The sequence below is a fragment of the Myodes glareolus genome, chromosome 9 (assembly GCF_982192425.1).
Source record: "Myodes glareolus chromosome 9, mMyoGla1.1, whole genome shotgun sequence".
Classification (NCBI taxonomy): domain Eukaryota; kingdom Metazoa; phylum Chordata; class Mammalia; order Rodentia; family Cricetidae; genus Myodes; species Myodes glareolus.
In genome coordinates this window covers 97,199,154-97,216,628 of record NC_142034.1, presented here as the reverse complement: position 1 = coordinate 97,216,628, position 17,475 = coordinate 97,199,154, and positions in this window count along the sequence as shown.

Genomic DNA, 17,475 nt, shown 5'->3' with positions numbered 1-17,475 from the left:
CATATTAAGTGCTTATGATCTTTCAGTTCATGAAAGGGATTTAAGAAGGACGGTTCACTAGGAGCAGACGGCAAGGATAAGGTTGCTCCCCCCAACCCCATTTCTCATGTGTGGATAATGTCGCAGTGCTGCCCGGTTAAACATTAGCTGGCAGATGGACCCGGGGAAGGCCAGCTCTGGGACCTAAAGCTTCCAGGAGGGGGCTGTTAAGGGCCGACTCCCTGGATCCTTCCACTAGCGGAACAACACAAGTCGGAGGCGAAGGGCTGCAAAGCGCCCCCTCCCGGCGTCTTGAATCTGTCATTCAGCTGTTCTGTTCTGTTAACCTAGCCCCAGCGCGGTATCTCAGCCCGGCTAAATTCAGTCCTGAGACGAAGCGTCGGTAGTTCTAAACTGGCTGACTGGTATAAATCTTAATTTAGGGAAAAAATGCTAATTGAGGAGCTGGGGGTATAGCTCAGTAGTACAGTGCACGCTTCTGGGTTCAATCCCTGATGCCAGGAAAAAAAAAATAGTATCAAGTGCTTGTAGGACACCTGGCACTGTGTAATTGTAGGGACAAAAGGCCAACAACCCCAGCTGGGGGGGACTTGGCCCTAAGAAACTTTGCCTTCAAAATTTATTTTTATTCATTTTGCTCCCAGGAAGAACTCAGACCCAGGATCCCGAGGATCTGGGAGCATGGAGGTACACTTAATATAGGCTAATGACCTATATTATGGCAAGCCTTGCCCAATTCCAGGACCTAGCTGGTGTCCTGTAACTACTGGGGCTCAGGAGAGGGAACTGAAACAAAATTTGGTCGTTTCCTGCAAAACCAACATGATTAAAGAAAGAAGCCAAAAATCCAGCACTTGGGAGGATCACCACAGGCCAGGGTCAGGTCTGAATTACATAGTGAATTCAGCGCAGTCTTGGCTACAAAGTGAGATCTAGTCCGGTATTTAAAAAATAGAAGTAGCAGGACAGTGGTGGTGCAGGCCTTTAATTTCAACACGTGGGAGGCAGAGGCAGGAGGATCTCTATGAGTTCAAGGCCAGCCTGGTCTACAAGAGCTAGTTCCAGGACAGGCTCCAAAGCTACAGAGAAACCCTGTCTCAAAAAAACAAAATTAATTAATTAATTAATAAAAGTAAGCCAGGCATTGGTGGTACATGCTTTTAATTCCTGCACTCAGGAGGCAGAGACAGGTGAATCTCTGTAAGTTTGAGGCCAGCCTGATCTACAAGAGCTAGTTCCAGGACAGGCACCAAAGCTACAGAAAAACCTTGTCTTGAAAAAAAACAAAAAAAGAAAGAAAGAAAGTTTTGGCTGGGATGCATGCCTTTAATCCCAGCACTCGTGAGGCAGAGGCAGGTGGATCTCTTGAGTTTGAGGCCAGCCTGGTCTACAAGCACTAGTTCCAGGACAGCTAGGACTGTTACACAGAGAAACCCTGTCTCAAAAAACAAAAAAGTGAGTCTTAAACTAAGGATGAATGGAGCTCAATGGTAATGCGTTTTCCTAGCATTGGAAAGACCCAGTTCCAGCCTTAGCACCACCAAAAAACAGTTGAAAGGTTGATGTAAAGACAGGAAGATCAGAAGTTCAAGGTCATCCTAGGCTATACAATAATTTTGGACCAGCCTGGCATATATAAAATCTCAAGAATTAAATTGAGGGGGGCTGGAGAGATGGCTCAGAGGTTGGGAGCATTGCCTGCTCTTCCAAAGGTCCTGAGTTCAATTCCCAGCAACCACATGGTGGCTCACAACCATCTGTAATGGGGTCTGGTGCCCTCTTCTGGCCTGCAGGCATACACACAGACAGAATATTGTATACATAATAAATAAATAAATATTTTTTTAAAAAAGAATTAAATTGAGCAGGAGAGCCAGAGAGATGGCTCTTGCAGAGGTCCTGAATTCAGTTCCCAGCAACCACATGGTGCCTCACAACCATCTACAATGAGATCTGGTGACCTCTTCTGGTGGGCAGGCATACATGCAGGCAGAACACTGTACATAATAAATAAATCTTAAAAAAAAAATTAAAGGGGGGGGTGGGAAGAAGGAGGAAGAGAAAACTTTGGTTGGGATGTAAAAACAAAAAGTAAATGAATAAAACAACAACTACAAAGAATTAAATAGGTGCTGAAGAGACGCTTAGCAGGTAAGAGCACTTGCTCTTGCAGAAGTTCTGGGCTCCATTCCACATGGTGGATCACTGCCATAACTTCAGTTCTAGGGGCACCAAGCATGCACATGTTGCACACACACAAAAGCAGGTAAAATATAATAAAGAAAATGAGCCTTTATGTTGCAAAGCCAGGCGTGGTGGCATGGACTGTTAATACCAGCACTCAGAAGTAGACTGCGGTAAGTTTGAGACCTTATGTTGAAAAACTGGAGAGAGACCATAGGACTCAGGATGATCAAACAGGTCTCAAACTCTGACTCCTGCCCGTAGTCAAGCACTCCCTACCAATGGAACCGCAGTCTGCTGGGTCCTTTATGGGGCTTTGCGAGGCTCAGTGGAAGGCTCTGGAAAAGGCTTCTAGTGTGGCTGGAAGAGAATAGGAAACAAATGGTAGCTATTATTGTTATTCTTGAAGCTATAGCCCATGCTGAGCAAAGTCTAGGTAAAAGCAATGATAGGAGAAATGAGAACAGGATGGCTTACTCACCTTGTGCTATGGGCATTGTGAGCAGGGAGCAACGATCCAGCCTTCCTTTGGTTGGTGCCGGCCCTACTGAGCCTGCAAGGCTGGGACTGCCTATGTATGGGTGGGGTGTTTGTTCTGGAAGTGGTCCTGGTTGTTCCTCACACCCTTTTCCAGGAGAAAAAGCCTAGAGTGAGCGGTAAGGCTCACCCTGGGCCTAGCTATACAGTGCAGTAGCACCTGCCTATAGGGCCAAGAGAAAATGTCCAGGACACATACTGCTAAAACCTGGCTAGGTCTGGCAGAGTCAGAACACTGAGAGAGAGAGAGAGAGAGAGAGAGAAAGCCTCAAGTGCCCCTGTGTCAGAAGTTGGCCCTGGATGCTGGACAACAGCAAGTGGGGCACTCCATCCTGGCTACTCCGCCCTTAGAAAAGCCCCTGAGAGGATTCTTTCAGCTGTCTGGCTTCATGGACATGCAACCCTGCAGTTACATTGAGCTGGCACACTGAAGTGACAGAGCTGGTTGGAATGTCTGGCTCTCCCCAGGGCCTGTACTTCATTTTATGTAAGAAGTCTGTCCTTCGTTGGTGCTTTGGTTTCCCTGGGACTTCTCCCTCACGTGTGAGAATTTCCCTTGAAGGGCCTTACCGAAAGCCCCAATTGCTGAAGGGTATGGTAGAGCGGCAGGTACCAGCCACCTGGAAGGCCCGCTCTGTCTCCCATCAAGCCTCAGCGCTCCATGAGCTTCTTGGGTGATAACACCTTACATCAGTGAAATACTGGAGAAGCTGTTAAATTTAATTTTTGACTTCCTGTTGGGAGGTTTAAAAGATAGTTCATGTAGAGGACACAGGACTGGCCAGAAATACTGCCTAGAGAATTATAACTATCATAGTCTCCTTTCGAAGCATATGGTCAAAGGTCTTAGCTCAGTTGTAGAACGCTTGCCTAGCATGCTTGAGGTGCTGGGTTTGAAACCCATCCCATGGGAAAAAGCTAATACAGGCACCAGGAGGGACCTAGCAGCGGGTCTCCAGGCATTTCTACCGACCTTTCCCAAGGGAGAGGAGCAATCCTTTCCCTGGCCTCTTTGCTCCTTTCCTCGCAGGGAGGAGACCCCACAGACACACCCTGGGGCAGGGACGACCGATGGAGGAGCGGCCGCGACACATTTTTGAGTCGTGACCAAGTGGAAACTCCCTCCCCGAAGCGGAAGCCGGGGGCGCCCCACTGGGGCCTGAGCCTCCGCCGGGGCGGGATCCCAGGTCGGGGGCGGGGCGCCGAGGGCAAGCCGGGCCCCGCCCCCATCCCCCTCATGAATATGATGAATATGAATGAGGCGACTGGGGGCGGAAGCGCGAGGGGACCCCAGCCCTGCTGGCTTTACCCACACCGCGGGAGCCGTGCTGCTGAAGGCGTGGCTAGCCTTGGGTGCCCCACTCCTCCCGCTGTGCCGGAGGGGGGCCTCCTTCCGGCCGGGCGCGCCCGAGAGGTGACCTCCCGGGTGTGCTCCACGGCCTGGCGCGGGGAGGAGCTCGCGGCCGCCGGTAGGTGTGGCGGAGCTTTGTCCCGCTGTCCGTCCACCCCTCAAGTCTCCAGAGTCAGGCTTGCAGGAGAAGCCTTAGCATTCCTTCATTCCGGCACCGTCTTAAAAAAATACAATAGCCCTGTCTTCCTGGAGATTGCTTCCAGTTGCAATGAAACACCCAACAAAGTCGAACCAGTAGGCTGTCTAATGAGTGCAAGAAGACATAAATGGGAGAGAATAGCCAAGAAGGTGACTTAAGACCTGAAGGAAGAGGCTTCGAGATGTATGTAGCTCAGTGGTAAAGTACTGCCCAGCACCACATAAAACCGGGCTTGACCATGCAGACCAGTACCCGTGTCTCTCTAGAGGCAGGAGCATCAGGACTCAAGGTCAGTCCCAGCTACATAGTGATTTTGAGGGCAACGCGGGCTACATGAAATCTTGTCCCCAAAAGACTCAAAGGAAGCAGAGCAACAGACCATCTGAATGCATTTGGTGGAAGATGCTGGTGGAGGAAGATTCGGTGTGGCTGGAGTGGAGAAAAAGAATGCTCATAGTTTTGAGCAGGTGACATATTAAGTGTTTATGTTTGTTTATTTTAATTCATCAGAACAGCTGGAAGTGGGTGGTCTCCTGTTGTTATCCGGAGGAAACCAGCTTAGGGAGGTTAAGATACTTGCTCCAGGTCATTTGTTGGGCAGATAGGTATTGGGAACTGAGACTGATGGCTGTCATCACAGCCTGAAACGTGGGTGACCTCAACCAGAGAGAGATCCTCGGGGTTGGTCCTCCCTTTTCCATCCTTGTTACTAGGGTTGGGGGCCCAGACTGACCTCCAGAGATGGACAGGCAGGTCCTTTGCTCCTGTGAACCAGGCAGCTGCAATGCGCACCCTACATAGAACAAGGGTGTGCTAAGCCGTCATGGACGTCTTCTGAGAGATGCTTTTGTTGTCTGGAAAGCGCTTGTCACCTATCCAGGCTGTGCAGTCAGGTACAAGTAGCTTTGGAGAGGGAGGGCAGAAGGGTGGCGGCAGGGAAAGGTCGAGGTGGTGAGGGTAGAAGGTGTGGGTAGAAGGGCCTGCATGCTGAATGCTTTGAAGCATTGACAAAGGCAATGCCAGGCAGGCAGACCATGTCTTCCACCAGCAGCTGATGATGTCAGATCATCCAGACATCCCTCACTGCCTGGAGAGATTAAATCACGTATAAAACTTAAGACTTGGTGCTTGGTGCCCCTGGGAGGTGGGGAGGCCTGCACTGCTGATGGCCCCTTACAGTGGGAAGTGAGAAAGAGGCCCTTTCCTGCTATGCCCTGTCTAGGGCCTTGTCTAGCTCACCCCTTCCCCAGCTTGGTGCAGCCATCCACCCTGGCCCCCGTAGGCTAGTTAGGAGCTCAGCCTAGTCCTCCATTTGAGGAACTTGGCTGCTATATGCACCCATGCCTGGCGTCTCTAAGGAAACTGAGATGCTAGGGATGATGGGGACCACAGTGGAACTCCTTATCAGGCCCATTTGAAAAGGAGACTTGGAGATGGTATATGATTTTCCTGAGAGAACACAGCTATTAAAGAGACATAGATGGTATTCAAGCCCAAAATTTTTTAATTAATTAATTTTTTATGTATACAATATTCTGTCTGTGTGTATGTTTACAGGCCAGAAGTGGGCACCAGACCTCATTACAGATGAACTCAGGACCTTTGGAAGAGCAGGCATTGCTCTTAACCACTGAGCCATCTCTCCAGTCCTCAAGCCCAAATTTGACACAATATGGGTACAATAACCAAGGGGAAGAAGACACTTTCTATTCTCAGTTCCTGCTCCTTGTCCCCAGACTTTTGTCTGAATGAGTCAGCCAACCTTTCTTAGGGTGGCACAGATATAGGTGGGGCCAGGGGTCCCTTAGACAGCAGGTGGTAATGTCATCAAGTCTGGGGCTCCATCTTAGCTGGGTATATTGGGCTATAGGGACACTTCCTGTAACCCAGGCTTTGAACTACTGGAGTCACTGTGTGGGTCGTCACTGACCGGGTAGGCACATGCATGTCTTTAATCCCAGCTTGGAGTTGGAAGCAGAGGCAAGTAGATCTCTGGTCTACGGAGTGACTTCTAAAACACGGAGGGCTAATGTCCTTTTTTTTTTTTTTTTTTTTTTTTTTTTTAAGATTTAGTTTGTATACAGTGTTCTCCATGCATGCCTGCCAGAAGAGGGCACCAGATCTCACTACAGTTGGCGGTGAGACATCATTGTGGTTGCTGGGAATTGAACCCGGGTCCTCTGGAAGAGCAGTCAAAGCTCTTACACTCTGAGCCATCTCTCCAGCCCCAAAAACAGTCTTAAAAACAAACAAACAAACAATTACCCCATTGTGCCGGGCTGTGGTGGTGCACGCCTTTAATCCTAGCACTTGGGAGGCAGAGGAAGGCGGATCTCTGTGAGTTCGAGGCCAGCCTGGTCTACAATAGCTAGTTCCAGGACACGTTCCAAAGCTACAGAGAAACCCTGTCTCGAAAAACAAACAAATGCTATATATGTAATCCAACCCTGATTTAAAATATATTAAGCTGTTCTCTACTATTGTCAGTTCTGCTGTTAGCCTTCTGTTGCAAGCAATTTTTCTTCTTTCTGTCTTTTTGTGAGTGTAAATATCACCTTTTTTTAAATTTTTTTTATTTTTTTTAATATTTATTTATTTATTAATTATGTATACACTATTTTGTCTGTGTGTATGACTGCAGGCCAGAAGAGGGCACCAGACCCCATTACAGATGGTTGTGAGCCACCATGTGGTTGCTGGGAATTGAACTCAGGACCTCTAGAAAAGCAATCAGTGCTCTTAACCTCTGAGCCATCTCTCCAGCCCCTAAATATCACCTTTTAAGTTGAGAACCAGTACAGTCAAACTTGGACCCAGCTCTCCAGGCAGATTCCATTTTGTAGTTATACCTGATAACACAGCCTGGTCTACAGATTGAGTTTCAGGACCACCAGGGCTGCACAGGAAAACCCTATCTCCAAAAACAACAACAACAACAAAAAAAAAAAAAGTGCCCTGGCTGCTTTTCTAGAGGTCCTAAGTTCAATTCCAAACACCCACAGGGTGGCTCATGACAATCTATAGCAGGACCTGATGCCCTCTTCTGGTGTGCAGGAGCACATGCAGACAAAACACTCTATATAAATACATGAATAAACCTATTTACCTGGACTGATGAGGTAACTCAGTGGTTAAGAACACATTATTACTCTTGCAGAGAATCCGAGTTCCCACTACCCACTACCCACATCATACAGCACACAACTTTCTTTTTTTTTCTTTTAAAATACACATTTATTTATTATATATACAACATTCTGTCTCCATGTATGACTGAAGGCCAGAAGAGGGCACCAGACCTCATTACAGATGGTTGTGAGCCATCATGTAGTTGCTGGGAATTGAACTCAGGACCTTTGGAAGAGCAGGCAATGCTCTTAACTGCTGAGCCATCTCTCCAGCCCAGCACACAACTTTCTATTTGTTTTCCACATGACTGGTGCTTAGTGCGTGCTGAAGACATCTGCAAGCTCATTATATCGACGGTGCTGGAGGTGGGTCATATAAGTAGACCAGGGAGTCTCAGCTCAGTGGCTTTCTGTGTGTTCCAGTACCTGTAGGATGCAAACCCAAAGCCTGATCTGGCTGAGAAGAGGCAAGAAGGAGGGGATGGAGGCTACAGGGTTTGCAGAGGAAGATTGGCTGCCTTAGTACGCCCTCTGCCTTTGCACCTTTGGAGTGTGGCTGATTCGCTCCGGAGGGGAGACTCATGCCTCTGCTGCTGTCTGTTAAATATTTTCTTAAACAAACCTCTTCACCACCGACGCAAATAATCCAAATCAGACCGAATTAAAAGACGCCCATGTTTAATAGATGAGAATACTCCTGCGTGGCCCATGGAGAGAGGAAGAGAGAGAAAGGGAGACCAGGGGTAACCCGGAGACCACATGCTCAGTGACAGTTTAAATAGCCCGTGGGAGTGGTCTTGACCTTCCCTGGGGAGGGGTTACCTTTTGGCAGGCTTTCTCGGAGGTGGAGTGTGGGGACTGTGGATCCCCAGACCCTGAACTTCCTGTAAACATCTGGTTATGCTTGCAGCTGCTCTGAGCAAAACAGCCTGTATTCCTGTGCGTTCAGCGGCTCTGAGCACGAGACCCTGACGGCAGGGGAGTGGTTTCTAGTGAGCTTGCAGGTGAGAGTTAGGGCATGGCCATTGGTCAGGGAGGACCCTTTATAAGCTGCCCTGGAGCACAATAAAGTGGGCATTCTTGAGGAATTTAAGGATGACCCATGTGTCTGTCTCTGTGTGTATTTGTGTGTTTCAATCTCCAGCCCCTTGCCCATCTCGCAAACATCCCATAGTGCAGGCGTAGTACACGTAGTACAGGAGTTACAGGACTGTAGTACATGTAGTAGCACGGATACTGCCGTGGAGTTTGGACTGAGGTAAATCCCAGGGGTGGGAGCTTATGCCAGGAAAATATTGCCACCCGGGAGTATTTTCATCTATCAAACATGGGTGTCTTTTAATTCGGTCTGATTTGGTCTGATTGGGATTGTTTGTGTCAGTGGAGAGGCTCGTTTAAGTAAATACTTAGCACTGTCCACTGCCTTGGGTCTGACATCTGGAGGCTGCATTCCAGAAGGGATTTCTGCCAGCGATGCCAGCTGTGAAGGTCAACAGGGCCATGGAACTGTTGTAGGAGAGGGATACTAGGCTGCCTGGGAGAAGGATATTGTCCCAGCCCTGAAGCCGCTACTAAAGTCTCTGCTGGGACAGCCTGGGAAGGGGACGAGACATTAGGTCTCAGTTACCTAGGGGCTGGAGAGATGGCTCAACGGTTAAGAGCATGGCCTGCTCTTCCAAAGGTCCTGAGTTCAATTCCCAGCAACCACATGGTGGCTCACAACCATCTGTAACGAGGTCTGGTCTGCAGGCATACATGCAGACAGAATATTGTATACATAATAAATAAATAAATATTTTTTAAAAAGAGAGCTTACCTAAGGATTTTGTAATTGCGCCAGCCAGAGAAGAGCTAACTTGTACTTCTGCTTTACTCTCAAGTAAAAAGTCAGCCCTTCCAAAGGGGAGACCATGACATCACAGGTCTGCAGATTTCAATGGGTTCCATCAGGATCCCAGGCTGGCCTCTTCTTAGCTTGAGTCAGCTCCTAACTCATCCCTGAAAGGTTCTCCAAGCAGGTGATTGGATGCTGTGGGCATCAGCTCACCCTGGCACAAAAGCTTGCATCACCTCTAGAACAACAACAAGAAAGGGCAGTAGCAGCTCTCCACGACACTCAACTCTGTTAGCTGCCACCATGGGACTTGCTACAGGATCTTGTACATAGCACTGTGTTCAACTATGAGCTTTTATCTGCCAGGACTGTACCTTCAGCTAAATCTGTGACTTAAGTTCTTACAAGTTCACATTTTTCATCCATGATATTTCCTAGGGTTCTCCCGAGGACCGAATGAGACCGGGCATCCAGATTTCTTGGCTTAGCCCAGAGGAGATACAGTGAAACTGCTGCTCAGATACCCCTGACTTCCATCTGTTGCATACAGTCTGCAAGGATGTGCTTCTGTTCTGGAGTGTACATGCATACCAGTGGCAGCCCTCTTTCCATTATTTTATTAATTTTCTAATGTGTATGATATTCTGTTTGTCTGTAGGTCTCTGCACCACATATGTCCCTTTTGTTCGAGGCAGCCAGGTGTTGGATGCCCCAGAAAAGGAGTTACAAATGGTTTTAAGCTGCTGTGTGAATGCTGAGACTTGAACCTGGGTCCTCTGTAATAGCAGACAGTGCTCTTAACTGCAGAGCCAGCTCTCTGGCCCTTATGGTTTTTTTTCTAAGATTTTATTTAATTTTTAACTGTGTATGTGTGTGTGTGTGTTTGTGTGTGTTTGTGTGTTTGTGTGTGTGTGTGTTTGTGTGTGTGTGTGTGTGTGTGTGTAAGTGCAGGTGTCCGAAGAGTCCAGAGCAGCAGGTGTCCAAGGAGTCCAGACCAGGACATCAGATCTCCTGGAGCTGGAGTTACAGGCAGCTGTGAAGTGCTCAGTGTGGGTGCTGGGAACTAAACTAGGCTCCTCTGCAAGAGCACCAAGCTCTCTTAACCACTGAACTGTCTTTCTAACCCCTACTTTTTTTTTTTCCTTTTTCAGTACTGGGCATTGAACTCAGGCTCTTGTGTCTTAGAGACAGGCACTCTACCACTAAGTGATAGCCCCCAGCCCCCAGCCCCCTTTCGCAAATTAAGGCAGGGTTTCATGTAGCCCAGGCTGGCTTCAAATCCACTATATAGCCATGAACAGTGAAGCCAGGAGGACCAGAAGTTGAAGGTAGTCTGGGATGACAGGTGAATGCTGTCATACCCAGTTTATATTGGGCCTGGGCTTCATGATGGTTAGGCAACCATTCTATTAACTGAGCTGTATCTCCAGACCCTACCCAGTCCTTTTTTTAACCTTTTATTCCGAAATAAGGCCTCAATAAGTAGTCTAGGCAGGGCTTGGACTTGCTCTGCAACCCAGATGGGCCTTGAACTTGAGGTTCTCACTGTCCAGCTGGTATGGCACATGGCATACACCACCAGGCCCGGCTCAGCTTCCTCTCTGATATCCGAAGAGTTTTGTGTTGTCTGACTCCCCAGCACGAAAGCTGATGAAGGCGTGGGGCAGGATTGGGCGGGAGAAGAAGAGCATTGGTCCTGGCTTGTGCATATCAGCTGCGGAGCCTGAAGGCTAGGGACTGCCCTGGGAGGGCCCTTCTGCACCCTAAGCTCCACCTGAGGCTGTGGGAGGGACCTGGGGTCTTCTGGATGCTCTCAGCCCCTTGTCCATCAGACGCCTGTGTGATCTCAATGTTAGAGGGTCACTGAGTCAGCATTCAGGTCATCTCTGCCTTCCCTCCTGGACGCCTGGAGGCTAGTGGAAGGCCTGAAAAGGGAGGATGCCCCAGGACCTGGGACTTCTCCAAAGAGGATTTTCAGTGCCCAGACAGAGCCTCTTGGATACCCAGCGGAGTCTAAAGCAGTGTTTCTCAATCTTCCTAATGCCGCAACTCTTTAATACGGTTCCTCATGTTGTGGTGACCCCATAAAATTATGTTTGCTGCTACTTACTTCATAATTGTAACTTTGCTACTGTATCTGATATGCGACCCTTTAAGAGTCGAAACCCACAGGTTGGGAACCACTGGTCTAAAGCTTCAAGGAGTAAAAAGTACAGGCTTCTTCTAAGTCTTGTTTGTCTTTCTGTTTCAATTGTAAAATAATAGCTTTTCTGGTTTTGCTATTGTTTTAAAACCCTGAAGAGGAGCTCCTCCTAGAATTTGCTGAAGGTAGCTAGAGTGTTAGGAGCATGTCTCTGGGCTCAGCGACATTTTATTTCCCTGAGGGGCTGGAGAGATGGTTTATTGGCTAAGATCTAGCACCTACTGCCCTTACAGAGAGCCTTGCACCCACAGGATAGCTCACAACCATCGTAACTTCAACTCCAGGGGTTCTGACACCCTCTTTTGACCTCCAAAGGTACCAGGCACACACATGGTGCACATACATACATGCAGACAAAATCATACACATAAAATAAAATGAATAAAACTTTAGAAAATAGTATTTTATTTTAAATTATGTATATGCCTATGTGGGTGTGGGCGCACATGAGTGCAGGAGCCCAAAGAAACCTAAGGCATTAGATCCCCCAGAACTGGAGTTACAGGCAGTTGTGCATCATCTGAGGTGGGTACTAGGGACTAAATCTGAGTCCACTGCAAGAGCAGTACTCACACCGGCAGGTAGGGGCACACGCCTTTAATCCCAGCACTAGGGAGGCAGAGGCAGGTGGGTCTCTGTGAACACAAGGCCAGCATGGTCTACAGAGTTCCAGGACAGCCGGACTACACAGAGAAACCCTATCTCGAAAAACAAAACAGAAAAGCGAAACAAAACAACAACAACAAAAAAGAGCACTCTTCACCCTGGGGTCAGTGACTTTCACCTTTGCTAGCCCTTTTCCTTGTCATGGCTCTGAGATGCCCAGGTGCAAGGGTGCTAGCCTATCCCAGCATCCCAACCAAGTCCTTGCTCCCAGTCTGAGTGCTCACTTCCTTCCTCAGGAAGATCTATCACCATTCACACTTGTGCTTAATGTTGTCTCCATTGCTGGCTGTGGGTTCAGTTTGTCTGTTTGGACCTTAATGGAGACACTGGAGCAATCAACACAACAGCCTATGGCTACTGTTTGACTGACAGCCATCTGGTCACTCAGCCACATTCCCAGTGCATGGAACATTAGCTACTAGCCTTTTTGGGTTTTCCAAATCTATTCTGTTCATTCCTCTTACGGGTGTCAATTTTTTTTTTTTACAGTTTTTTGAGACAGGTTTTCTCTGAGTATCTTTGGCTGTCCTGGAACTCACTCTGTAGACCAAACTGGCCTCAAACTTCTAGAGATTCACCTGCATCTGCCTCCCCAGTGCTGGAATTAAAGGCGTTCACCACCATTGCTTGGCTTAAATATTCTTTTGCTGTGTTCAGCTGGTCTCTTCTATTAAACAGCTCTCTAGGCATTGGAGGGCATTGTTATGACAGCCAAATTTTCTAAGCTTTTAAAGCGCTTTTATAATACCAACCAGGGACCTGGAGAGATGGCTCAGTTGTTAAAAGCATTTGCTGCTCTTGCAGAGGATCCAGGTTCAGTTCTCAGAGTTCATAGCTACTTATAACTACAGCTCCAGGGGTCCCAGGGTCTTCTGACCTTCGAGGGCACTGGGCGTAGGTGCAGGCAAATCTCATACACATAAAGTAAAAATAAATACATCTTCAAAATACTGACCTTGAGCCGGGCGGGGTGGCATGTGCCTTTAAACTCAGCACTCAGGAAGCAGAGACAGGCAAATCTGTGAGCTCGAGGCCAGCCTGGTCTGTAAGAGGACAGGCTCCAAAGCTACAGAGAAACCCGGTGTTGAAAAGTCAAAAAAAAAAAAATTCTGACCTGGAAGCTAGAGTTTTATCTCACCTAGCACTGAGTTCCATCCCCAGCAAAGCAGAAAGCAAACCGAAAAGGGCGCTTGGAAGATGGCTCAGAGGATAAGAGCTCTTCCTCAGGGTAGGTAGTTAATCTGGGAAGATGACTCAGTGGATAAGAGCTCTTCCTCGGGGTAATTGTTAATCTCAATTGTCAGTTGATCTGGAATCAGCTAAGAGATAACTGCTCAGCACCTTTGCAGAGACTGTTTTGATAAGGTAGGTTGAAGTGGGAAGATGCACCCGAAGGTAGGTGGAGCCTTTTGTCTAGGAGGTGTGCAAGGGGGAAGGCTTTGCTTTTCATCTCATTGCCTTTGTGTCTGGGCCCATCTGATCCATTCCTTCACTAATAGCAGAACTCACCTTCTCAGGCTTCCACTGTGGACTGAAAACCAGTGACTCTCTAGGAATTCTCCAGCCTTTTAATACCAAGTCTGGACTGCCGAGGCATCCAGCTTCATGAATTCTCAGCCATTGTTGGATCACCCGGACTGTATTGTGTAAACTTTCAATGTAATAAATCTCTTTTTAACATTCATTCTGTTGGTTCTTTCTTCTAATATATCTAATATATGGAGACTAACATGGCTAACATATGGTACATGTGAACCCGAGTTCAAATCCCCAGCACGCAAGTAAATTACTGGACAGAGCTGAGTGTGCCTGTTCTCTCAGTATCCTGGGGCAGAGACAGATGGCTCCCAGGAACTCAATGGCCAGCCAAATTAGCCAAAACCTCAAACTTCCTTCCAGTTCAAAGGGAAAGGCTGTCTTTGGCAATGAGGTGAAAGTTAATAGGAAAAGATACCCAGCTTACTGCTCTGACCTACACATGGGCATTTGCATCCACACACTCATGCGTGTGTGCCACACTTGCCACACACACACACACACACACACAGTTCTTTAAAAAATAGTAAGTTGATCTTAGCAGGACCCACTGGCAGATGCCTGCAGTCCACTGTCAGCTGAGGAAGGAGGAGCCAAGTCAAAGGCTTCCTCAGCTCTGCAGTGAGTTCAAAGTCGACCTGAAGAACTTAGCAAGATCCTGACTTTAAGAGGGGTTGGGAGTCTGGGAATATGGCTCAATGGTAGAATAATCGAAAGCAAACATGAGGCCCTAGAGAGAGGGGAGAATGATAACTCTACAGTGAGACTACACACCACGTTGGAAGCCGAGGTCAGGCTGAGCTGTCTATCAAGACCCTGACTCAAGTATCCTCCGCCAGACTGGGAAGGGCTCTGAGAGGGTTCTGGATGGAGCTTAGTGGTTGCTTGGTTTTGTTTCTTTTTTCCGAGACAGGGTTTCTCTGTGTAAGCACTGAACTCAAGGATCCACCTGCCTCTCAGAATGTTGAGATTCAAGGTGTGCACCACCACTGTCCAGCTGCCTATAATCTTTTTTTTGCAGTTTTCAAATTTACTTTTGTTTGATGTGTATGTGCACCACATGCATGTAATGTCAGAGGAGGCCAGAAGAGGGCACTGGATCCCCTGGGACTGAAGTCACAGAAGGCAGGGAATTGCCATGCACTTACTGGGACTTGAACCCAAGTCCTCTGGAAGAGCAGCCAGTGCTTCTGACTGGGTGGTGGTGGTGCACACCTCTAGTCCCAGCACTTGGGAGGCAGAGGTTCTCAGCAACCTAGCAGTGTAGCCTCTGGCATCTCTTATCTACAGACAAGGAAGACAGCAGGCTACTGAGTGGGACAAAGTCATACAGTAAGGCCAGGCGTTGAAGCTGAGACTGCCTAGTCCACAGTGGCAGTGGATATCTAGGAAAGCATTTCTGGTCATTTCCAACACTGTTTGGCAGAGTGCTACCCACAGCAAATGTCACTGAGTTTTCAAACAGGGCCATGCTAACCCCAGACTTCAAACATATCTATGATTTCTATAGGGGATGCTTGTCACCTGCTTAGAAGTGATCTGTAGGGCTGGTAGAGTTCTTGCTTAGTGTGCACAGAACCTTGGATTCGATCCTCACTGTACAAACTGGGGGTGAGGGCCCACACCTCTAAACCCTTGTCAAGTGGAGACAGAAGAATGAGAAATTCAAAGTCATTCTCAGCTACCGAATGAGTTTCAGACTAACCTGGGATGTGTGAAAACCTGTCTAAAAGAATAAAGATTAAAATACTCATTGTTCCAGGGGATATAGAGGAGGAGAGAGGTCCCTCCTGATGGGATCTTGGGCCCGGGCTTTCCCAGTTTCCTCTGGATGCTGTTATCAGCTCTTAAGAATAGAAGCCAGGCCCCCCTGTCACCAACCACTTATGGATTTCATCCCTTGCCTTCTTGAATTCAAGACCTGTGTTTCCCCTGTGTATGATCCCACCTGTCCTACAAGCCCAATTTCAGGTAAGTTTTGCCAGTAGTCTGGCTATGTGGTATTCCGTTTCTGAACCTCTGTTTTCCATCTGTAAACTTGGGGTCATAAATAAAAGTCTTTATTCACAGAATGGCTGGGAGAAGAGAGACAAATGCTCAACTATGCCTAGCACTTTGAGTTTCTAGTTGGCTCTTGCTTCATGTCCAGCGACCTTGTGCAAAGGTATGCCAGCACCCACGCCTGGGATCCTCGTGTTTCTCTTGAGTGACAAAAAGTTTGGTTGCCCAGGAGATTTCCCATGTCTCAGTTCTGTGCAATATGCAGGGACCTCAATGCTGGTTCTGAGGTCGGAACCCTTGAGATGTCTTCTTCAGTCTTGCAGGAAACACAGCCCGTTGCCTCTTACAGATCTGCAGTATAGAACTGTTGTCCCGTGGTCAGCAGTGCTGGATACTGGCCATGACTCTGATCTGCCCCGAGTGGACGCTATAGAAGCCAGCTTTCAGGCAGGAGGGGCAGCTGTGTGGTAGGGCCTCGGCCAAGGAATCGAGGCTCAGGCAGCCAGTTCGGGCTCCTGCCGGGGGAAACCCTCTTCCTCAGCTCTGCCCCCAGTCTTTCCCAGGGCCCTGGCGTCCACCTTCTCACATTTCAGCTTTTGAGCTACTGGCTGCACACAGCTACTGCCTCTGTTACTGCTGCCTGTGCTGCCCGGCCTCTGCAGCAGGCAGATGTTAACTCCTTAGGAGTTGGTGACCATGCCAGCCCCACCAGTAAAGCTGTGGTTTCTTTCTCAACACTGAAGGAAAAAAAAAAAAAAAGAAGAAAGAAAAAAAGAAAGAAAAGGTAAAACAAAAGAAAAAGAAAAGAAACTTGGCATTCCGCTGTGTCCCCTGCCTTGGTCCACGCCATGAGTCGGGTGCCTACGGGAAATGGAGGCAGCGACTCCACTTCTTCTCTCCTGTACCGCTCAGCTCCCTACCTTTCTTTTGAACCAAAACACTTACCCTTCTGGTTTCCTGTGTGCCTCCTTGGCCTTCCAGCCACACCCCACTGGCTCCTTGGCTAACTTCCTTTTAAAGGAACTAGTAACTCAGGTACCTTCCTGCTTCACTACAGGGTGAGAGGGTACAGTTGGGCGTCAGGGGCTAGGGGTGTCAGGACTGCCCACCCCCCCACCCCCCCACCCCCCAGCCGCCTCCTCCTGAGTGCTCGGATTAAAGGCGTTACCCCATCACAGTCCTGGCTGATGTTGACTTTTGAGCCTTTGATTACATACTTTGGGGTCCTGCTCTACTGTTGGGATTTCTTTTCCTTTTTTTTTTTTTGTGGGGGCGGGTCTTAAGGTGGCTAAGGCTGACCTTGAACTCAAGACCTTTCTGCCGCAGCTTCCCAAGCTTTGTTGGGTTTACAAGCGCGAGCCAGTACACTCGATGTTTCCTGGTGGAATTATTATAACTACTGTAAGCGCTCCACCGCTTCCTGAGAACCATCTGAGAAGGAAAACAGTTAAAGTCGTTTCTGTGTGAAGCAGGGAGAGCCTAGCAGGCAGCTATAAACTGAAAGTTTAAAAAGGGGTTGCTACCAGGTGATGCAGCCCAAGAACCTGGTTGCATTGCCTGTTGGTACACTGAGAACTAGAGACTTTCCCAAGGGGAGGAATCGCTAAGTGTAACGGAAGGGGCTAATGCTCAAAAGAAGGATAGACAGGGTATGAGGGTATGGCTGATAGAGACAAGGCGCAGCCGTCAACCACAGCAGGGGGCGAGATACAGATGAGTGACAGGCGTTGAGGGTGGTGGAGGTGAAGCTAGATGGAGGTGAATACACAAAACTCAGGCCTTTAGTCAAACTGGGTACTCCCTGGTTTTGTAGGGCTCTGGGGATGCCAGAGGGGC